The following is a 7683-nucleotide window of genomic DNA, read 5'->3' on the forward strand; positions in this document are numbered from 1 at the left end:
AATGACAGGTACAGAGTGAAACCCACATTCACCATCCATAGACTGACAGGTGCAGGTTGAATCACACACTGACAGAGTATCAGAGTGTGACAGACACAGAATGAGTCCCCCACACACATGCAATACCAGAAAATAATAGAGATACAATGAATCCCACACTGACACCGATTATTAAAGACTGACTGGTACAGAATGAATCTCACTCTCACACAAAGTCCAGAGATTGACAGAGAATGTACCTCACTGTCACATTTAGTACTAGACACTGACAAATACAGAATCAAATACACAATGACAAGAGTATCAGAGACATATATACAGAATGATTCTCACTTTCACACAAAGTACCAAAGACTGACAGGCACACAATTAATATAACAATCACATACGATACCAAAGATTAACAGACAGAAAATAAATCTATCTCTCCCATAGTGTATCAGAGACAGACAGTTATATAATGATTCCCAAATTCTTATGCCGTGCCAGAGCTGACTGATATAGAATACAGCTCAGTCTCAAATACAGCATCAGAGACTGACAGACACAGAATGAATCTCACACTAACAGTATCAGAGTCAGACAGGTACAGAATGAATCCCACAATCATATACAGTACCAGAAAATGATAGAGACACAATGATCCCCACTCTGATACAGAGAATTAAAGACTTACTGATACAGAATGGATCTCACTCTCAAACATAGTACCAGAGACTGAGAGATACAGAATGTATCTCACTGTCACATGGAGTATCAGACACTGACTAACACAGAATCAATCCCACTGTAAGAACCGGGTTTTTCTGGTCCTCGTCTTGAGTTCCGTAGTATGAAGAATTCCAGGCTCGAGGATTCGGAGAGTTAAAACAACATCCTTTTATTCATTACTGTTCGGAGTGGTCATACAGCATATCGACAGTACATTCGTGTCCCGAGGGTCACACCGGGTTAGACACGTGGTGCCAGCATTTACGTCCCCGGGAGATGTCTGACCCTCTTGATGTTCCACACGCCTTCTGGCTAAGAGAGAGAATACCTGTGGGGAAGCCCCTATTATACCGTTGGACAAGGGTCACTACATCACTTCCCTGGCAACAAGTGTTTCCTTACATCACTTCCCTGGCAACAAGCGTTCTCCAATAAGGGATCACTCAAGCCCTTTCGGTTTGACCATGATCTGGTCTTCAGTCTGGCAGGCAAGTCCTGACTTGCCTCACTGCTGTGGGCACCGAACAATGGCTAGTCAATCATTCTCTAGTCAGCAGTTAGGTTTTTTCAGTGGCCCTGATCTGGTCGTTAGCACTTTGTTAACAGTTGGCCTCAGGCTGAGGCAGATTCTCTCCGTTCTGCTAGCTTTTGCACTTTGCAAAGCTGGGGCTGCTTTTTAATTTAATCTAGACTTGTCTTGTGTGAAGCCATTTTGTGAGCCAATTCATTGCCCATTTTATTCCCATTTCCAAATCCAAACCATTTTTGTAAGCCAATTCATTGTCCATTTTATTCACGTTTCCACATCCCTCCCTTTGATTCTTTATACAATCTACAAGAATCATTATATACAAGGTATCCTCTTGATAGTGCACTTTATCAAGAACATACCCCGTGGCTCCGTTTTGTTTGTGTTCTGGCCATGAACATATCCAAAAGGGATTTAATTTCGAATTTACAGATAACTGTGTAGTACCGAACAGACTTCCTCTGGGGGTTCCCCCTGCTTTGCTGTGTCTACTTCTACCCTAATTCGGGAGAGGCGAGGGGGTATAGTAGCTCCTGCACGACTTATACAACATTTGATAATATTTACAAAAATAATAATTCCCAAAATTACACCACTTATAACAATCAAACCATACAGTAATTTCTGTCCCAATGTTTTCAGCCATGTAAACCATCCTTCACCCCCTCCGGCTTCAATGAAGTCGGCCAGTGGATTTTTAATCTTGTTTATAGCGTCTTGGATATTTTGTCTCTCACTATTGACGTTTGTAATGCATTTGTCTCCTATAATCATACACACACCTCCCTCTTGTGCCAAGAGGTAGTCCAAAGCATATCGGATTTGCATGCTAAAAAGACGTAGGGTTGCCATTTCCTTATTTATGGCGGTTAATGCTTTAATGGTGCTATTGCCCAGGAGGGTGATTCCGCACATTAGATAATTCCTATTCTTGGCTGCTATCACTCCTGCGCCCCCTCCCAATGATATGGCCGATAGAATACCCCACCCTACTGAGCGACCCAGTGTGGTCGGATCTCGCCAATCTGCACAGAACTCCTCGGAGACTGCCTGGCAATTCCGTCTGGATGGTGTACTGGTGGGGCAGGGAACAGCTACGGGGGCGATTACTCCTACTGTGAAGAGAGAGGGGAGTTTTGGCATCGCTGTTGTATACGTTCCATTGAGGAGGAACGCAAACCTGTGCTTTGCTTGGTAACATTTGACCTCCCGGTTATCAACCTTCGCAAACTGTGTATAATAATAGTTAAGAGGGTCATTTGAGTTCCCCCCAGACCCGGATAGCTGGAATGTATCAAATGGGAAGATCCATTTACCGGATGATACATGGGTCCCGTTACACTGGCCACAAATGAATTGTCTTCCTGCTGTGACATTAAAGCACCTTTGTTCCTCGCATGTACAGGTCAGCTGGCCCCTGTGTACCTGACAGTAGTGTCGGGCACATTGTTGCTGTATGCAGGTATTGTCCTGGGGGACAAGGGCATATACGCATCCCCATCCTTTACCCGTAAAACACAGGGGATAGCTACCTGACGTTGTGCAATTCTCACCCACGAGCCCTTGGCAACCGGGGTCTGTTGAGCTTATTAGCTGCACGCATTGCCCCCGAACGCCCTGGCTATATCGACCTGTCTGGCCCTTGCATGTCTGTTTCGTTGTGTCGGCGGTATATAGTGGGAGGGGTTGCCAACCTGGTGTGGCTTCAAACAAGGATTCCACTGATGTGGCCAGGGGGTAGCATACACTCCGGTTTCCGTGTATCTGTAGGTGGGTCCGATAAAATAAGTTATTCTCTATGCCTCCTACCCATGTTAGAAAAGGGGTAAAGGAGATGGCTAGCAATATGTTGATGGGAATCATGGTACACAATAAGTCCAATTTATTCTTCTGTTGGGGCTCCTGTCGTATTTCTTTTCACGTGTGACGCGTGTATCCAAGCCTTCTTTCCTTGTACTTTCACGGCTGCTCCTGTGGTCAACAGGATGACATACGGACCTTCCCACTTGTCCTCCAGGGGGGCTGGCTTTATTTTCTTTACCCAAACTTGTAGCCCGGGGACTAAACTGTGTCCTCCCGGTGGAGGTTCTTGCCAAGCTGCGCTGACCTGTTGGGAAGCAAAACTGACAGCATCTGTTAGATCTTTGCAATACTTTAGTACTGTGTCACTTAGAAGATGAATGTCAGCCCTACGTAGATCTATTGTTCCAGGTAGCGACATTGGTCTACCGGTAACGACCTCATAGGGGCTGAGTCCAGTGGTCCTATTCGGGATGGCTCGAATACTACATAGGACAAGGGGTAGGGCCTGAGGCCATGGCACTCCTTCAGAGTGGTACTTAGTGAGCCGTTGTTTAATTGTCCTGTTTGCTCTTTCCACTGGTCCCGATGATTGGGGGTGGTATGGGCAATGCAATGACCATTGTATTTGTAGTAGTCTGCAAAGTTCTTTTTCCCTTGTTTCATGGGGGCCGAAACACAAGGTCATTTTGTGGGTTCTATCGAATTCTGTTGTAACCGCCCACCCTGCCAATTGGGTTCCTTTTTTCACAAAGGATGACCCATCCGTGTAAAGGACCATTTCAGGATTGTGTAAGGGTAGTTCCTGTGTCTCAGCCCTCTGCTGCTCAACTTTCAGCACTTTCTATAGGTGCAGGGGTCAGTGCTGGGTCCCCAACTCTTTACAATCTATATTAACGATTTGGAGGAGGGGACCGAGTGTAACATATCAAAGTTTGCAGATGATACAAAGATGGGACGGAAAGTAGTGAGTGAGGAGGACATAAAAAACCTGCAAAGGGACATAGACAGGCTAAGTAAGTGGGCAGAGATTTGGCTGATGGAATACAATACTGGAAAGTGTGAGGTTATGCACTTTGGCAGGAAAAATCATAGAGCAAGTTATTATCTTAATGGCAAGAAACTGGAAAGTACTGTAGTACAAAGGGATCTGGGTGTCCTGGTACACGAAACTCAAAAAGTTAGTATGCAGGTGCAGCAAGTGATTAAGGAGGCCAATGGAATGTTGGCTTTTATTGCTAGGGGGTTGGAATATAAAAACAGGGTGGTATTGCTGCAGTTGTACAAGGTATTGGTGAGGCCGCACCTGGAATACTGCATACAGTTTTGGTGTCCATACTTAAGAAAAGACATACTTGCTCTCGAGTCAGTACAAAGAAGGTTCACTCGGTTAATCCCGGGGATGAGGGGGTGGTCATATGAGGAGAGGTTGAGTAGATTGGGACTCTACTCATTGGAGTTCAGAAGAATGAGAGGCGATCTTATTGAAACATATAAGATTGTGAAGGGGCTTGATCGGGTGGATGCAGTGAGGATGTTCCCAATGATGGGTGAAACTAGAACTAGGGGGCATAATCTTAAAATAAGGGGCTGCTCATTCAAAACTGAGATGAGGAGAAACTTCTTCACTCAGAGGGTGGTAGGTTTGTGGAATTTGCTGCCCCAGAAAGCTGTGGAAGCTACATCATTAAATAAATTTAAAACAGAAATAGATAGTTTCCTAGAAGTAAAGGGAATTAAGGGTTACGGGGAGCGGGCAGGAAATTGGACATGAGTCTGGGTTCGGAATGGTCATGGCCCTGTGGGGAGTGGAGCTGGCCCAGGGGCCGTGTAGCCTTGTTCTGCTCCTACTGTGTTCTAATTCTGTTAGATTTCAGGAGATGGTTTTATTCCTGTTCCTGGCTGGGGTGGAGATCGCCTTTGCAGAAGGTAAGTACTGTAGAAAATATAGGGACAGAGTGATCTCCTGGAAGAATTTCGATCGCCTAGATGGGTCGGAGAGGAATTTCCCAGATTTTTTTCTCCCAAATTGGCCATTGGGTCTTTATCTGGTTTTTCGCCTCTCCCGGGAGACCACATGGGTTCAGGTGGATGCAGAGTGATAGAAGATTTGAGGTTAGGATCAGATCAGCCATGATCTTATTGAATGGTGGAGCAGGCTCGAGGGGCCGATTGGCCTACTCCTGCTCCTATTTCTTATGTTCTTATGTTATGTTCTCGAGAGCCAGTTTCTTCCCCGAGATTTCCCTCGGTCGATTACACTGTAGTTAAAAGTCTCGCTTGCTAAATACACCACCTTAGTCTTTCCATCTAATGGGCAGTCTTGGGCATATTGTGTGGGGAAGACCGTTAATTCTGCTCCTGTATCCAATAGGCAGTCTACTTCCAGTGGGGGTGAGTTATCTGTTTTTCCCACCAACAAAGTCATATAGAGGCCGTCCCTGGCTTGGGTGATTAAAGCTCTCAGTTGCCAAGGTACCTCTACCTTCGGGGGTTCGTTGGTGGGGTCTATTGGTTTTTTGAATGCTGTCGGGCCATGCTGTCGAAGGTTTCCCTTCCGGTGGAGTTTGAGTTCCGGTACATTTTTACCATCGCCATCTCTCCAGGGCTAAGGGTCGGTGGGGAGGGGGTAATTGCCTGGGTGTCATACAGGCCGGCGGCGCCCAGGGTCTGCCACGGATTTGTGCTGGGTTGATTATCTGGGACTGCCTGTCCTTGCCATTGTCCTCCCCCACCTCTTCCTCTACCCCTGTTGCCCACTCGGCATGTTCTAGCCCAGTGTCCCTCTTTCCCACATTTGTGGCAATTGCCTGGTTTCTTATCTGGGTTTTCCCAGGGGGGTGCAGAGTTTACTCACTCCGGGGGGTTTAGATTCATGGCTCGGAGCTTGGCACAGTGTTCTCTATCCTGGGTTACGGCTTGTTGGGTCAGGTCCGCAAAAGAAACTGCGTTTGTTTTCCAGTTTGCCATTGTTAATTTTACCAATTTTGCCAGGTCAGGTCTCAAACCATTCATAAAGGCATTTTTCAATGGTTCATGGGTTCAGGCATCCACCTCTGCTTCGGTATTCTGTCCCATGCCAGAGTACTCTAACCACTGGTTGGCGAAATGACCGGCGAAGTCATTGGGGTCTTTTTTTTCTTTTTGACACAGGAGGCTATTTTGGACCAGTCTGGATTGGTCGGGCCCCTTTCCTGTAGCCAATTTCTAATGGCCATCCACCCTTCTGTCCTATCGGCTTCTGATTCTATCAGAGCTAGGTCAGGGGGGACTATTAGGACTGGTGGTGCTGGAGGTGGTACGGCGGGGGGTTGGGCTCTGACAGCTGGAGGTGGGTTGGCTGCTTGGTGCGCCGCTAAGGCCACTTGGTGTGCTTGTCTGGCTGCATTAAGCAGGGCGTTTGCTCGTCTGGTGATGGCCATATTTACTATTGCCGTCAGGGCGGCCGACTCTCTTGCGCTAACTACTACTGCTATAACCTGGCATCCATCAAATGGGTGCAGGTTATAGATTGTCCTTTTTCGTTCCAGGAACTGCCAGGCTTTTACTCCGCTTTTCTTTGGGTGCGGCATATCAGTTGCCCATTGATCTATATCTTTTGGGTTGGCTGGGTAATAGGTATAAATTCGGAGATTTCGGCCGCCTACTTCATGTTTTTGTAACCTGATGGGGGCAAGGCATGGGGGTGGTTTCTTGGTTATATCTTCTTCATCTGATGAGTCCGTAAGAGGTATTTATTATAGCAATATGGGCTTCGTTTGATCGGGGTTGGAGCGTGGGCTGTTCATATGCCGGAGGGGCTGTAGGGGGTGCTGCAGGATAGGTAGGGTACAAGGGCGTCGGGGTAATCGTCACCACTCCTGGGCTTTCCCTGTATGCCTCCCTTTCCTTCTTGGTTTTCGCCTTCCACTTTTCTGCTCTTTCGTTTGCTTTTTCAAGGCATTTTTGGTGTTTCTCTAACTCGGTTTTGTATTTTGCTATCTGTTCATGGAGAGCTGTTTTTTGTTCTTTTTCTTTGGCCTCTGCCGCCTTCCGAGTTATTTCCCCTCTCTGCCTACACTGTTTCAAGGTGGCCAATACCCAGCCCGTTTTTCTTTTCCCTCCTTTCATACGGGTGGTCTTCCCCATGCTCTTTTTATATCATCAAGGGACCATTGTCCTTTTGAGGCACCAAATTTTTGTTTGATCTTATATTCATGTTGTTTGACATCGAATGTACTTTCTATATACTGTTTGAGTTGGATTACTATTTCTTCTAATGTGGTCTCAGGAGGGGCTCTGCCTCCTATTTTCCGTCGTTGGTTTTCTACTTGGTTCCGTCGTGTTGCCACAGGTCGTAGACTTAACGAATAAGTTTAAAATAGACTAGAGTCGTCCCAGACTCCGCCACGTGCTAGCTAGCAATGGGACCTGTGCACAGGTCGTAGACTTAACGAATAAGTTTAAAATAGACTAGAGTCGTCCCGGACTCTGCCGCGTGCTAGCTAGCATTGGGACCTGTGCTCCGTTAACTGCCAGCCAGAGGGTATGCTACCCGGTTGGTTCGTTCAATAAAGATCACAGAGACAGGGTGCAAAAAGGGCACAATAAATTCCAGTGCTTACCTTTTTCCCCTTTCTTGATGTCTTGCGATCCTGCCGTGA

At 46.6% G+C, this 7683-nt stretch overlaps 1 pseudogene; it reads right to left on the reverse strand.

Annotated features, from left to right (window-relative positions):
* Positions 1-234: 234 nt before the first annotated feature.
* On the reverse strand, positions 235-2537 carry LOC147083661 (syncytin-2-like; annotated as a pseudogene).
* Between the last annotated feature and the right edge of the window lie 5146 nt (positions 2538-7683).

Source organism: Somniosus microcephalus, unplaced genomic scaffold (assembly GCF_052327205.1).
Source record: "Somniosus microcephalus isolate GS21.2 unplaced genomic scaffold, FLI_Smic_1.0 scaffold46, whole genome shotgun sequence".
Lineage (NCBI taxonomy): Eukaryota > Metazoa > Chordata > Chondrichthyes > Squaliformes > Somniosidae > Somniosus > Somniosus microcephalus.